Source organism: Manacus candei, unplaced genomic scaffold, assembly GCF_025592945.1.
Source record: "Manacus candei isolate 608988 ecotype Guabito, Panama unplaced genomic scaffold, ASM2559294v1 h1tg000060l, whole genome shotgun sequence".
NCBI lineage: Eukaryota > Metazoa > Chordata > Aves > Passeriformes > Pipridae > Manacus > Manacus candei.
This window is the reverse complement of record NW_026138108.1, coordinates 5576530-5592998: the sequence shown is the minus strand read 5'-3', so window position 1 is coordinate 5592998 and position 16469 is coordinate 5576530.

Here is a 16469-nt window from a genome sequence, read left to right as displayed (position 1 = left end):
TTTAACATGGCACACTCCAGCTGTTTGCCCATGCGGCTCCTGGCTCAACATCCTCCTTTGTTGTCAAAAGCCAAAGAACAGGAGCTCTTGTAAACATTAAATTACGGAGTTCTTTGATGTAAATCAGAACAAACTTGCTTAATTTGCAAGTAAACAGTCTGCAGTGTTTTGTAGGATTTGGGGTTTTTAGGGAGGCAGTGTCATAAGGTTCCACATTATCTGTGCAATTTGGTCATGGACTGAATGAGGTGCTGGCAGGCGAACCGGTTTATGATGTGTTAGGATTTTCCCACATCAATACCTCGCAGTCACAAAATGTGTAACGCTGATGCTCAGGTGACGTAGTGCTAGGGCAGGAACGGGGGAAGAAGGCAGGAACAGCGATAGGTTCTGGGCTTTATTTTAAAAAAAGTAGATTTTGTAACCTACCACTACAACTGCAGTGCACTGTGGCAGGCACAGTGTAAAGGCACGTCTGACAAGGAGGGAATAAGGAATGGAGCTTGCCCATATGTAGACTAGCTCACGGCAGTGCCAGGGATGCTAGGAACATCAAATAGAGTTCACCAGGTTTGTTCCTCTTTATACTGGAAGAAATTGAATGACAGTTCCCCCATCCTAAAGAAGCACTTTCCACTATATGGTTAAAGAGGAGTGCTGCTACCTGGAGATAAACATCTGCAAATTAGCACACCGAAGTAATTTATGTGCATGAATCCTGAAAGGCGGACTTTAATTTTGAGAAAACGGGAAATTCCAGAACATGCAGAGCAAATGTGCCAGCATCCAGGGAGCTCAAATGAGATGTGTGGATAATGAAGCTGCCTAGCAAGATGTTCATCCTAGGGAAAGTGATGGGAAAGCTGAGCTGGGATTCGTTCAAGCAGAGTTCATGTGAGTTGACACAGCCTAATAGAAAACAGATCTTGTCAAAGCCCAGCCGTGCTCTTCCCATTGCAGATCTCGCTGATAGTGGCAAAGATGAGCATTTCTTAGACTTCTCTGTTTTCTATAGACTTTTTCTACAGGAGAGGTAACTAACTGGTACTTGCACAGCCCCTTCCTTTAACAGAAAAGAGTATGAAGAACTGATGAGTTGGTTGACAGAATGTCACAGCCAGATAAGTCCAGGCTGGATGGTAAATACCAGAAGTGATTAATTGTTTGAAGAGAAATTTCTTAAAAGAATCAGTACTGGTGTTTTCTGAGGACTGGGCCTCAAGACAAGTAAATGGGGGGCCCTATGCAAAACTAGTGGGAGGTTTGAAAAATGGTGAGGTGATACCAAAAAGCGAGTCTAGGTGCATCTGTGCCTGACTGCCATCACAGCACCCTGATAAAAAAACACTGAAGTTTAGTCTGTGGGAACATGCTCTCATGATGCAGCCTTCATGTTCGTGGCTTCTCATTTGAAGGGGGAAAAAAAAAGCTCCGTTTCTGGGTCTGAAAGTTGAAGCAGCTGGAAGTGCTCCGAGCGAAATTCGTTTGGCGTGTTGCCTACTCTGGATGCACCATGATTAACAGCTCCTCTGCGCCTGGGTTGTCTAGGAAGAAAGCCTTGGAGGTAACTACGCTGCTGCCCTATCTGATACAGAAGCAAATGGCAAGTACTCTGCTTCCAGCTGAAAATCATGCACTCCTTGTGCAAAAGGAGTCTTTTGCACAGCATTAGGGTACCTTCCAGGGAGTTTGGTATTTGGGATAACTGAAAGCTTTTGGTTCAATTTCAGTATGTTCAGTTATCTGGGGTTTGCTATCCGGTTAGGACTTGTGGTAGCTGGAAAAATTAAAATGGTCTCTGTGTGTTTCCACTCTCCTTATTAAACAAGCTTTTCCTGTTTTAAAATAAAGGAGACTTGTAATAAATTCATCCTTGGTTAAATGCTGCCTTGACGGCAGTTCCTCAAGCAGATGAGGTCTCAGCGAGGCAGCCAGCTCAGCACAGTGCAGTCTGGAGGAGGCCCTCACTGGAAAAGAATGCATAAGAAGAGGTCAGGCCAGTTACAGCACAAGGAAATCGCTCGCTCCTTGCGAGCTCGGCGATTCAGGAGGCGAGTTTAGGATGTGAGACATGCCCCAGTTGCCTGATGTTGCATTGAGGTAGCACATAACCTTAGGACCTTGTGCACCTTCTGAAGCATCTTAGCTTGAGCCCTTTTGGAAACAATTATAGCCAGAAAACATCCTTTCTAGTTGAGCCTGTAAGCGCAAGTAGTGGGTTATGCACTTAGGTGGGAGACTTGCTTTTCCTGCTGCTGGAACATGTGTTACATGCCCCAAAGCCTTGCCATCACTGTACTTTACCTAGTCCCGTGGCATTTTATGCCCACTAACAAATCAGTATCCATATTATTTCCCAAATAAAGTCCACAAGGAATTGACTTGGTGTCCATATATCTGTCCAGGTCTTCTCCCCTGAAGCTGAAGTCCTCATGGTTTTTAGCTTTGTTGCCCATATTTTTCATTCCAATCAGTGTGCAAATAGCTCTGTCTTTTGCAGTAGCTGTGACCTGCGTGTGGAAGAACCTTCATCCTCTCCTTCCCAAACAGTTTACAGTCATCACCCTAATAGCAGGCAGAGCTATTTTTTCCATACGCTCATATTGCTGTTCTAAATACAACCAGCCTCTGACAGGCCAGAGCCTTGAATTCCAAACAATAAATGCCATAAGTCACTCCTTTCTGACATGCATCCAAAAAAAAGAAAAGGGCAAAAAATCTAAAAAAAAATAATCCAGGCTTGTGCGTTGTTAATGAGGCATCATGTGAATGAAGACTGAACTGTTTGCCAAATGCCAGCTTTTGTTTCCAGACCGGCTTTCCTCTCTGCTGGTTCACCTCGCCATTACACAAGCAAAAATGTACGCTCCACCCAGCAGCACGCTCGCCTCTTGCACAAGCCGCCTTACCCTCCAGATTTTACCGTGGGAATTTGGACACCTTGTGGGGATGCCAAACCAGGTTAACACAACCCAGCGAGCGTGTGCTCCAATTGCCAGCGCGGCTCCGCGCAGCCTCCTGGCTCGTACGAGCCTTCCTGGTAACAGTCTCGCACTGAAAAAACAAAAATCCCCGCTAGCAGATTTTCCTTTCCTAAGAGAGCCATCAGCAGTGACACGGTGGCCTCTCACTGACTCGCCCCTACCATGCTGAATGCCCACAGCATCTGCAAGGTAGACATAACCTCGCTTAAGAAAAAGGGCTGAAGAGAAGGGAAATGGTAGAGAAAGGAATTTACTCATTATTCAACATAACCCAAAGGGTAGAACAAAAAAAAAATAACTAAAATAATAATTAGCCCCTGTTCAGGGCAGAAACCAAGCAGCATAGGATGATGCTGGAAAAGAAGGACCACTGGTCTATCACTGATGCAAATTTTTGTACTGTGCAAATATTCCTTGTGATCTTTTTGCAAAATAAATTCACTCTGATTGTTGAGTCCACGTTCATCCAACTTTTAGGGATAAAGAAGGAACTTGCTTAGCATTAATGTCTACTTGATCAACTGCATTACAGTCACGCTTAGGAGGGGTTTGGGATTTTTTTCCTTATTTTTGATATTCTTTTTTATTTTACTCAATTATCTGGTCTTCCTTCTTCCTTTTCATGGTCCTGACTCAAGGGACATTCCAGACTCTTTGATTTCCCTGAACAGAAAGAGCACAAGAGAAGGAGGGTTAGGAGAAAAATTAGTATTGGAGCTACTACCAAAGCAAACTCCTGAAGTCGGCAATGGGATATAACTTGTTAGGGGAGTTAAAGCACTTGCTATAAAGGTCACGTAGAGCTCCTGCACACAAGTGAATAGTTCAAGGCGTTTTGATGCAGAGAAAAAACAATTAAGATATAACTGCTGCTGACATTGCCCTAAGCCGTTTCATCTCTTACTGCTTCAAAAAAGCAGGGAAAAACAAATTATGTACTTTCAATCTGAGATTTATATAGAATGAATTGTTGCTTAGCTTATGAAAAGATCAAAAAGGAGATCTTTGAAGACAGATTGCCTACAAAGAACACTGGACTGTTATTACACCAAAAAAAAAAAAGAGAGGTTAATAAGCACAGTTCAGGTCAAAATGTAGGCAAGTGTGTGTGTGCAATAAAACGTTTGCAAGGGCTGCTTGCTCAGGCATTTCAAAGCCGAGCAGCAAGAGGGTAAATCACTGAGCTGACATCTGGAGCAGGAATGAGCAGCATTCCATGAGTGTTCGGCTCTGCACTTGTAGTTTTGATAGAGCTTCTTTGGAAACTCCTGCAGTCAGAGATGGCTTGGCTCACGTTGGGATCTCCTGGCCAAGGAGGAGAGGGGATGGAGCCCTCTCTCTCACCGCACCCAGCTTCATCCTGTGCCTTCTGTGGAATGGGTGTTTCAGTCCCTTTCTCATAGTGAGGCTGAAGAGGCTGCAAATAACCTCTTTCATTTGGGACTGAACCCTCTGGGAACTGATTGCTTGTATGGATAGGGTCAGTAAACGAGCAGCACTCTGAACGTGCACCCCCACCTCACACCAGGAGGTCAGCATGGCTCCCAAAACCAAGCAGGGGTGGAAACTGCATGTACGGTGCTCCCAGCCCTGGTGAAGAGCTGCTGCCGGCAGCAGGAAGGATCCCTGAGAGATGGAGACCAAAAGGTCTACCTTTTGGTAGTCATCCAGCTGGTAGTCATCCAGCTCCAGCCCAGCAAGCCCTGGCCGGGAACGAGGAGTGTTGCCCCACAGTCCTGTCCATCCCTCACTCCCCAGAGCATCCGTCTCCCACACTTGGCCTTATCTAACGGGTGCAGGGGAGGAGGAGGAGGAGACACAGGAGGAAGAGGAGGCATCCTGGCCTCCCTTTTCCACTGCAGTGTGTAGCACTCTCTCCCAGCATCCAGCCCGACCAGTACGCGGGGTTTGCTGGGTACGAGGAACCCGCCAGCACCATTTCACTCGGGGTCCGATTTCAAAGCCGGCCCTGATGAAGACGCTGGGTGAAGGCAAAGCAAACAGACACCGTAATTGCGGTGCGCTTTCTCATCTCCGCGGCGAGTTGCAAAATGTGCCGCCTCCTCCCTTGTCAGCCGGGCTTTAATTGGCTTTAATGAAGAAGCAATTACATGATTTCAATTTTTAATTAAAGGGGGTGGTGGTGCAGGGGAGGGGGGACCGACCCCCTTCGAGCGTGTTAGTGGCACAATGGGCAATCTCCGGGTGTGGTGTGCAGTAGGGGTTGGAGGGGGGGGCTCCCCCCTCAACCCTCCGGGCTGGGAGGGCTTCGTGGGGGGATCTGGGGTGACTGGCAGGAGTACATCGAAGCCAGCTGCCTCCCAGCAACGCTGCCAGCACTTTCAGATCCTGCCCCGGCACCCCCAGGCAAGCTGCAATCAGCTTTTTTTTGTGTCAGAGCCAGCAGATCAAAGGGGCAGAAAATAGCTTAAAAAAAAAAAAACCAAACAAAAAACAAACAAAAAAACCCCAAACACCAAAACCAAACCAAAACCAAGAAGCCCTCCAAAGCCAAACCAAGTCTTCCCTACACACTGCACCAGCCAGAAACGCCTCCTGGATAAAGTACTGGGTGGTTGTTGGCATGGGGAGGAGCTGCTGGGGTGGGATGGATGTCTAAAAGTTAAAGTAGAGTCACAATTTGCAGCTTATTTTATTTTATTTTAATTCTATTTTAATTAATGCCAAGCACTAGGCATCCATCCTCTGATAGAAAAACCCTCCCTGTGACCCCACAGAGTAAGCACAAAGGTGGGACTGACCCACCCAGCTCATGTGTTCTTTTTTCCTATAGACACAACCTGGTCTGTCTGTCCTAATGCATGACTGGTAAGGGAAAAATGGAAGCACGCGGTAGAAGTCTCCCTTGGGAAACAGTGATAATTGCAGGTGCCAAACTGCCGGCTTAGTCGCTATGTTTTATTGCTCTCCCTGGCAGCCAAGAAGCCAGAGCTTTAGCCTTGACTTGGTTCCATATGCTGGGATGTCCCTCCTCATCATGTTTCAATAAAACATAATCGCTTTACGACTTCCTCTTGCCAGAGATAAAAAATCATTAAGAAAAAAATCTGGCGGCTTTGTGGCTGCACTGCGCCCTCGGCGTTCCCTCTGCCCCAGCCAGCGCTGCTGGGCTCGCCCTTGGCTTGCAGGGGCTGGTGGCCCCGGGACCACCGAACTGCCGCCCGCGTTGCCCGATGCCACCGCAGCGGTGCCCCCCGAGCACCGGCCGCAGGCAGGGCGGGTTGCCAGGGAGCGCCACTTTGGGGAGTGCGGCTCCAGGGAGGGGAAGGGAAAAGGAAAAGTGAAGAAAAGGGAAGAAGGACAAAGTCCAAGGTCTTTCTGAGCAATGATCAATTCACCTGTTCGACAAATAGAGCTGGAACTGGATGGCGGCTGCTGCGTGGGCGGGCTGAGTCACCCTGCTGCTGCCAGCCAGTCGCCCCAGCCCTGCGCAGATGGAAGAACAAGGTTGCCTTTAACCGAGGAGAAGTGAAACCTGCCTTTTTAAACACCCGGATGAGAGCTGGGACTGTCAGCACTGAGCCAGCAGCCTCTTCCTTTTGAAGGCTGGGGCTGAGATTCCACTTCAGGCTCCCTGCCAGGCCCCCCACAAACACAAACCTCCTCCCTCTGTCTTCCCACTTCCTTTGCCCTGGGGTCCCAGATGCTCCACAAAAGCTCATCTGCCTCGATGCCTGCAACAATCATCTATCACAGCCTGGAACTGTGGAGGGGATTTTTTTGCAGTGACCCGCAACCTGTTGATCTCCCAGAGAAATGCAGTCCGCTCCCATAGGGATGGCTGCTTCTCCATGCTAGTGCCCTCTCTCACAGGGTTAAGGCCTTTTTCCCCCTTCTTCCCTCATTACTCTGGGATGAGAAGTCACTTGATCCAAGATGACTTGCAGCAACTGCTTATGAGGAATGAAAATAAAACCACTCTCCTGCAGTTTAGGCTGGGGAACGGGGTGCTGCATGTCAGCAGCACTGAGCAGCTGCTTTTCCCTGGCCGCAGCCCCCTTGTCCTCATCCTCGTCCTCAGCTGTGAGCAGACATCACTGCTACAGCCATTCTTCACAGCACGAGAGAAGCAGCAGAAGCATCGAGCAAGGCACCACAGGGTGATAAGTGATGGAATGAATGTGGCTAGAGGGGATTTCTGGGTGCCGGTGTGGCTGTGCTCCTCCTGCTCCTGGTCAACACTTTAGAGTTTTCCCATGGAGGAGGCAACCAGCCCTTGACGTGCAAGTGAAACAGGAGCAGCCATGAGTCACCAAAGATAAAGGTCAGGCTCCTTATCGGCCATGGGAGAGGCTGTGGGCTGGGTGTGCTGCAAAGAAATGTGCTCAGAGGCCAGCCAGAGCCAAAAATCCCAGTGCCATGGAGACCTCTGCCCAGGGGACCAGCCCAGGGGATGCTGGTTTTCTTCTTGCCTATTTCTCAGCAGCATCCGATGATGATGATGGGTTTCAGTGGTGCCATGAGCCAAGTGGCACCGACAGGGTGGTTAAAGAAACTGTGGGTGGTGAAGCACCCACACAGCTCCCCGCAGGGTGTTTGGCTGTTGTCAAACATTGCTGGAGTGGCCACAGAGAAGTGCTGTCCTTCATGGCCAGAGGAATAGAAAGAAGAAAGGAGATGAACTCACTGACATCAAACATTTTTCCTCCTGTTCTCATGCAGGTTCACGATTCAGGGCCTCATAAGAAAAGCTAAGGATCGAGAAGTGCCTGTGTAAGCCCAAAAAGGCTTTTAGAAAGAGGCAATGAAACCAGGCTGGCAGTGTCTGTGTTGGAAACTCCAACCTCACTTTGCCAGTATTTTGGCCAAATGAGTGATTTGCTGTTTCTGCTCCTTGGTTACTTTTCTCGCAAAGCACTCACACTCATGGACATGAATTTCCTTTTTGGAGCTGCCCTGCCCATGCCACCCCCCACCACTCACAGCCCAGCACAGCTTCTGCTGCAGCCATGAATCCCACAGTTCTGACCAAGGGTTTCCAATTATGGGAATTGTGTCCGGTTCCGTGACTGACTCCTGCTCCAGTAAGGCTGGAAGAATTACTTAGTCATCTTGGCTGCCTGCCAAGGCATTTAACTCGTTTTGCTCCATTTGGAGGTTATTTCCGGGCTCCAAAGGCCAGCAGGACTCCAGACTTCAAATGTTCAATAGTCAGTAAATGGATTGAGGAAACAAGGAATTTAAAGCAGTTTATCCCTGCTGTAGCAACATCTCTGGTTACACCACCTCCAGAAAAAGCTCAGATAAACCTGTCCCAGGTGGTGGATGCCAGTCAGTCCTTGCTCACAGGGGGGACCCCTCTTCTAAAGGACATCAGTAATTTGGGTTTAATAGCTAAGCTTTCGTGACATTTGTCCCAGCAAGATCTCAGTGATTCCCCCACAGTAAGGGGATTTCTGTGTTTTAAGCTATCACACAGTGTTAGAAGGGTACTGTGTTTTCACCTCAGTAAAAATCACTTTTTCCCCCACAGCCCTACCAGACACTGAGCAGAACGAGGGGATGCAAATGGAAAGGTATGGGAGCCAGGCTCCAGGGAAAACCCCTGGGAAAGGGGGACAAAGCTGCCCCCAGTAAAGCAGTGGGATGCCTTTGGCTGAGTGATATGTCTCTATCCCCTTCAATCCGCTGTGTGTGACATGGCTCGTCATTCAGGGGCTTTAACCTGGGTGCTGGCTGCCCTGCCTCCAGGGAAATCTATTTTTGGCTTATCCCTGGGGAACAGAGCCTGGCCAAGGTTATGTGCCAAGCACCTTCATTTCCTCCTCTTAACTGCCTGCCTGCTTTATCACAAACTTTCTCACTTCATCTTTTTTTCCACTCGTAAAGGCTGCAGTCACTGGTGCCTCCAGCAGCACCAGCACAGGCTGCCCCTGGGCCACCAGGCCACCAGGCTCATGCCCATCTCCAAAAGTCCTGGCTTTTGCTCTCTGCACTAAACACACAGAGGTTTCTGCAAACCCATTTCTCCCTGCCACCAGATCGTGGTTTCTCTAAAAGAGCAGAAGAGAAAAATCAAAACCTCAGCTTTTTATGACTCAAGGTTCGTTCAGGAGAAGAATAACGGCATCACTGATGCTCACCCAGCCCGAGCCCTCAGCCCAGTGGGACAGCTGGTCTTGGCCCCAGGACCCAAGGCTGGGACATGCCCTGAGCTACTTGTTGCAAATATTTGCCAAGGTGGGGCTGGGTGTTTGAGCATGAGGTGGGCTGAGTAACCTGGCAGGAAAGAAGAAAGTTTGACTTTTACATGTTAGCCCCATCAGCAAATATTAACTTGAGGACTGCGTAGCAAGCAGACTGCTGCTATCCCCCAGTGCACAAGCCAAAAGGCAAAGGACAGGTACAAATTAGGTGGCACATGGACCCCATAGCCTACAGTTCAGAGCTGTCAAACTCACCCCATACCCTTTTATTTGGTGGATGTAGTGGGGAAACAAATCAGCGACAGGTTTGATTTGGGAAAACTAATCAAAACTGGAAAAATACATGTTGCTGATTCCCCTTCTCTGTTTTATCCCATGTTTTTAGGATTATTTTTTTCTCTCCCATGGTTTTTGGATTTCACTGAAGCACCTGAAGCTGATGTATGGAGAATATTTTTGGATGTATGGAGAATATTTTTGCCAGTCAGGCAACATGGCATCCTCAGTTCCCACCTGGCCATAGGTGCAGGTTTAGGGTGGAGCAGCAGGGTAATGGTAGCCAGTACAGGTCAGGGCAGCAGGAACATTGGCAAGGATGAGAAATCCTCAGGAGAAGATGGGCAGAAAAAAAATCCTAAACCCTCATCAAACTGCTTCCCTTCACACCTGCCACAATGCAGTGTCTTGGCTTCAGAAAGAAAAATCAGTGGCCATAGGACGATATGAAACACAAGATCAGCTCTACCACCTGGCCTGCCACACACACCAGCTGCCAGGAGGGAAAGGATGCTCTTTCCCCTCCAGGTACTCCCCACAGTCTGGCCCTGGCCACTGCTGGAAATGATGCACTGGAGGGTTTTGTTTGTGACAGCTTCTCAGCCCTTCTGGAGACAGGAAATGTCCCAAAGCTGGACAGTACCATGACCTCATCTTCTCTCCAGCTTCCTAAAGTTTGCTGATGTTGTGGTTAGGCAGTCCAGTGATGCTTTTCAGTGTTTACTCTTAAAGTTTATACACTGTTAGTTAAAAAAAAGGCAAAAAAAAAAAAAAGGCAAAAAAAAAAAAAAGGCAAAAAGCAGAAAACAGGGCCAGGAGGATGAGCCAAGCAGGGATCTCGGTCACCCACTGTCAGGACAGCCAGGCTGGGGTGCCAGGACATGGGTCACGCTCACGCCATACAGTGCAGCCCAGCAACACACTCAGACATGATGCAGGACATCCTGCTCACATGCACTTGTCAGTGCTGGACCTGCCACAGTCTCCACAAGTAGAGAAAAATATGACAAAGATGGTTACAAGCCACTTTACTGATCTTTGCAGATTTCGAAAGTGCAGGTAATCTGGAGAGGTGACCTTCAGTGTGGCATGTGATGTCAGCATGTTACTACAAGGCCTCACCCTTCATAATCTCTGGTAAATCCTACTGCTGTAGCACAGCAGGGTAATAAAAGGCTGGCTGGTACCAGGCAGGCAGTGTCAATGGCATGAGCTGTAACCACTGGAGACTTCGTATGCATAGAGCACATCAGCATCAGTCAGGGCTGAGGTCTCAGACATTTATTATTGCTGCTGAAAAATAAAGATATCCCAAATATTTGTCCCAATAGACTTCAGAAAATTGAATGATTCAGTGGGGGAATGTCCCATCATTTTAAAATTGTGAGCTGTAGTCTAAACCATCTCCTGAGCTCATTAGATATGAGAAAATGTTGACAGCATTCAGAGGGGCCAGTAAATAACCTAATAGTTCAGGGCAGCACTTGGCAAGCCACTGGCTGGTCTTTCCATGCTCTTGGCAGAAGTCTTAGCTGAAGGGGAAGTACTGAGTCACCATGGGTCCCACAGCAACAGGGGGCAATGGGCCTCTCTTCTCCCTACTGACATAAATCTCAAGGTGTTTGTGGATCCCCCCATGGTGCTCAGCAAGCCACTTCATGAAGACAGTCATGGGAACAGGCTATATCAAGGTCTGCCAGCATTTAGACAACAGTCCTGGACCAAACCCAGTCTGCTGGGTCCATACCTTCCTTGCCCGCTTGAAGATGCATCCAGGTTCCTCAGGGCTGTGTCAAGCTACACACGGACCTTGCAGCAGCTTTCCACCTGTTGTACTTCTGCCATATGGGCTTGAAATTGGGCCAAGAGGCTCAAAGATAAGTGTATTAGGTGGTGGACCAGAGCAGGGAACTGCATGACTAACAGCTCAAAAGAGCAGATAACACAAGATTGTTTTCCATTTTTATTTTCGTAACCAAACCACACACCTATACAATGTCCAAGAGTGGAGAACACACTACAAACAACACACACAACAGCCGAGGCTGCTGGGGAGAAAGAAAGCAAAACAGCTGCTGTCCCCCCAGGTTTTAATCCTGATACTGAGTTTAAGTGCCTGGAATCCTCCTCAGCCAGTTTGATTTGGCACATACCACCCTTATTTGGCTGTCTTCCGCAGAGCACAGCCAGGACTGGCTTACTGGAAATGACATCTTTTTTTCCCCAGCCCCTCACAACTGCTCCATGACTGTCTGCAGCAGTTTACAACATGTAATGGTAACACACTGAGTCAGTGGGATGAGACATTTCAAGCTTCCCAGGAAAAAAGAGTCTTAGTCAGATAAATATTAGTAAATTGAGCAAGCGGGGCTACGTGCTATTGCTGATTAATCCATGGTTTGCGTATGGTACAGAAAAAAATCTCACAGATTGAGCAAAGATGCTTCCGCTGCTGCCCTTGTTTAAATTAACCCAAAAGCTCCAATCTTGCAGCATAACATTTGCTGTAATCACTTAATGAGCAACCTTGGTGGCCTTCATCTCCCTGGCTGAGACCTTTCTAAGTGAACTGCTCCTAAGACAAGAGCTTCTTCACCTGAACTTGGGCATCTTGGAGTGAAGTGCCTGAGCTCCCTCTGTGCTCACAGAAAGACCTGAACACCCCCAAAGGGAGACTGAGCCTCCTTGCAGGGCATCTCCATTATAAGCAGCTGGCCTTGATGGGCTCCACGTCCCTCCAGGAGGTCCTGCCTGCAGAGGGACTGGTACCCTTCAGCTCACCAGTGGGTTTGAAGGGACCCGGCGGCAACAGTTTGTCCCAGGACATTTCTGAAGGAAGAGAATAATAAGGAATTATAATAAAAAACTTCCCAGAGATAGTCTGAAATAATCCAATTTAAAAAAAAAAAGTTAGGAGTATGAAGATGTAAAAAAAATGGAGTAAAATGTGAAAAGCATGAAAAAAGCACTACTCCTTACAGGCTTTCCCCGTAGTAACCCATACTTTTCATTTACAGCTATTTAGGGTTTTTTTTGAGTACAAATTTCCTAGGAGATCTGGTGGCCACTATACTGAGCTCCAGATATAAGTGCCTCTTGATATAGCTACACCCTAATATAAACATGGAGGGCAACAATTTACAGTGCAAGACCATATGTTTCTCCGTTACTAATCGACTTCAGCTGCCAGGATTATACTGTAAGTTCTGTAAACTAGCTTTTTCCCCTACAGATGTCATATTGAAATCATTATAATAAAAGCAATTTTACAGTCTTCAGTCTCCACTTCCCTCTGCTGCTGAGAAGTCTGCATTAACGCCAGCCAAATTAGGGGTCCTTCTCCAGGGACAGGCCCCTTGGAGAGGAGATGCATGCCTCCAGGATTACAGAGTGACAATGGGAATAAAACCAAGACAGCAGCAGAAACAACAGTACCCTGCAATGGCTGAGGGCTGCAGCTTGAGCTCGTGCATCTTTTGGGAGGAAGATGCAGAGTTGGGGCCAGCTGTAAAACTGGGCAGGCTAAATGCATTGCTAAATCCTACAGGTCCCACTGATGGGCATGTGGGAAGAGTCACTGTGGAGTTAAATTGACAAAAACCCCTTTTTTTTGCATTTTTCCTCACTGTGAGCCCTACTCATCATCATGACCTTAGAGCATGGGCTCCTCCTGGCAGTGCCTACATTGGTTGCTGTGCTTTGTTACCATGACTCACGTAGCTAAGGCAACCCCATGTTGCCAGGAGCGGGGTACACGATGCCTCATACTCGGAAATGATGATCAAATCCCTTCTCTGGAGCAGGCACTCACTTAAGGGACATGTGTCATGGCAGAGCCAGTGACCCAGCCTGCAAAAGCTGGCGCCACCAGCCCACCCATCGAGGCTGAGTGTGACCATCCTGTCCCACCCATAAAAAAATCCCTATAGACAACACCCCCCCCCCATCCACACCCACATACAAGGGCTGGTGCCTGATGACTTTTATTAATGGCAGCCATGGTAGTTGAATTTGGGATCTCATACACTGTTGAGGCACAGCCATGGTGATGTGGTGGGCTGCAACAAAAAAAATTCTTCTCTTCGTCTCACTGGTAACACAACAAAACCTGAACTAAAGGCAGCGACACTTCTCCCAGCTGCCAGCCCCAGCTTGGACAGAGACAGCAGCAGGCATCTGAGCTGCAATCACCCAGGCTTCTATTAGCTAAAGTCATGGCCCTTAATTGTCAAAGCCACTCACTACCTACACATACTCAAACTACCCTGTGACACCTGTACCAAACTTTGGTGCCAGGGTATGGTGCAGGGCCATATCATGTCTCTAACCCCTCTCCCCAGGTGCACTGAAGAAGAAATTAGAACTCTGCTGTCAGCTCTTCACCTAAGTTATAGCACTTGTTTTTAAAAAATAAGGCAATATACATTTTTTTTCTTATTAGCTAAGCTAATGCTGTATACTGTATAATGCTGACACTAATGTGTCAGCAGTGACCAGCTACCACAGCATGCACTAGGATTAGTGCTACTTACTTGTAAGTGATTGCCATGTTTCCCAGGTCAGGTTGCTCTGAGCTCCTTGAAGTTCTCCATTCTTTCCTGAGGCATGTTTCTGTAGGAGAATTGCTCATGCTTTAGTTTTGCTGCCCACTTTGGGTTCAATCAGTCACCTTTGCTTTCTGTCTCAGGTAAATAGATTTTAAAAATAATTTTACAGAATTTTTGCATGGTCAGAATATCAGAGACCTAAAATGATGGTATTTTAATGCAATGGGCTTTCTTTTTATATTGTTATCCACTTAACATGCCCATGTTAAGTAAAAAAGTGGAACCTTCATACAATGGACATACGTTCAAAACTAGGGTCCCTGTTCTGCAAGAACCTCCCTTTTTCAACGCTGCAAGAATTTTTTCATGTTTTTTTCCTAATAATTTTTTTTTTCTAGCAGTTTTCTAATTTGGCCAGTGTTAAGACAAGTTTACTGAGGTGACAGCTGGGGGAGGCTTTCAATATTTTAAAATGATGGATAAATGTACAAGAAAAATCACTCAGATGAAAGCAAGAGCAGAAAGACAGAGACCAAAGCGGGCTGCTGACCCTGCATCCACAGGTACAAGCTTCATTTAAAAGTGAATTCAGGTTTTTTTACCAAAACTTTTGAAGCAAGGTGTGCACAAACATGCCAAGTCCTGCAGCCTTTCCACACTGGAAGTCTTCCACCAGATGTTGCTTGTGCTCCTGACTTGCTGCCTTGTTTTTTTTGCTCTTTTTGAAGTGGTGTCTCATTTCCTGTACACAAAGACCATTCCCTGTTTCATTTTGGGGTCAAATTAAAAATACCCTAATGATTTCTGCTTAAATCCAGCTCTGTTCCTTGTTGATTCAAGCACCCTTATTCTTATGGGGCATTTTGGTCAAGAATTTCTTTTACAGAGCAGACCAGCATTTATCCTGAAAATGTAGATGTGCAGCCTAATTGTAAGTCAATCTGGGCTGTTTGCCTTAGTGAAGCGAAATAAATCATTATGAAAAGTGAGATATAGTGTCAGGGAAAAGCCTGCAGCTCTTTACATGCCAGGCCACAGCTACATGTACGGTCTGCAGCCACTTCCCCACTCCACAAGCAGTGATGGCCAGCATGGTCTTCCTACAGTGGTCTCCAGCCCATCCTTCCCTGAGAAGCTCAGCCAAACCATTCCTGGCTCATTCATCAACCCTGGGAGCATTGCACAGCCCCCATCTTTGCTCTGACCCTCCCCACAGATGTGCACACTGCAGTGAATTATCAAAGCGTGGCCGTGTACTCTGGCAGATGAGTGATTTGCAGCGGAAATGGGTTTGGCTCTATCTTTGATTGGTTCCCGGGAATGGGCTTCTGACCCTGCTGAAGTCCCCGGGAATGCTGCCAAACTCTTCAAAGAGGCCAGGTCTCACTTTGTAAGCTCACCTCTGGGGTTTGGCTTGCACCTGTAGAGGTGTCGGTCCTTCAAGGAAGATGTTAGAGGAGAACAGGGCTCAAAGTCCAGAGGGCGATGCTGCATAAAGTACATAGCTGAGCAAATACTGGTTTAGAAACAGTGTGAATAAGTTCATTAAGCGAAGCCCTGCCCTTGGCTGCAGCATCAAGGCAGTGGCTAGGAAGCTGCATCAGCCTTGTGTCAACTATCGTAAAAGAGTAATGCAATGAATGGTGTCCAAGAGGAAGGAACTGCAGGCTTACACGTGCCTCTTAAATACTACCTCCAGCTGCCAGAGGCTTTACAGGGCACTGGCCAGATTACAACTGTGGTGCCTTCCTGGGAAAAGGGAGTGGGTTGGGGGGAAGAAAATGAGATAAATCGAGGGAATAAAGATGGGGGGAGCAGTGTTAATGCAAAACTGGAGAGGTGGGTTGCCCTGAGGAAAGGATGAAGGAAGGGCTGATGGTGATGGCACAGAGCTGGCTGGATGTGGGGCCTCAAATAAAGCCAGTGGGCTTGGCCCAGTCCTGGCTGAACATCTTGGGGTGACCAGGGCTGGACTCAAACCAGATATCCATGGGAGATGGCAGCAGCCCATCACAGGCCCTGCTTGGACCCCTCTGCCCCCAAGTGGAGATCGTGCCAGGGCAGACCCAATGTGGTGAAGTTGTCCAACTCAAGGACCACAGGAACACAGTTTTGGGAGCATCATGTACCCAAGTGTGGATCTGAGAAGCAGCAGGGACCGCTTAGAGGGGCAAGATGGGGGGGCCTCAGGTCACAGTGGATCATCCTCACCGGGGGGGGGGGGGGTTACCCCTGCTGGGCAGAAGAAACGGGAGGCAAGGGGGCGCGGCAGGCAGAATTGGGGTCCGCTCCGCCCCTGCCCACAGCAGCAGCAGAGATGGGGCCCCTCGGGGAGGCAACCCCCTCCCCACACCCAGCCCACCCGGGGCAGCCACCAGTACCCTCCCTTTGCTCCCCGCAGCCCCCCGCTCCCCGCAGCCCCGCTCCGACGGGCGGGGAGCGCGGCCCGGGGGGGCGGGCGGGAGGCGGGGCGGCGAGGGGGCGGCGGGCCGGGC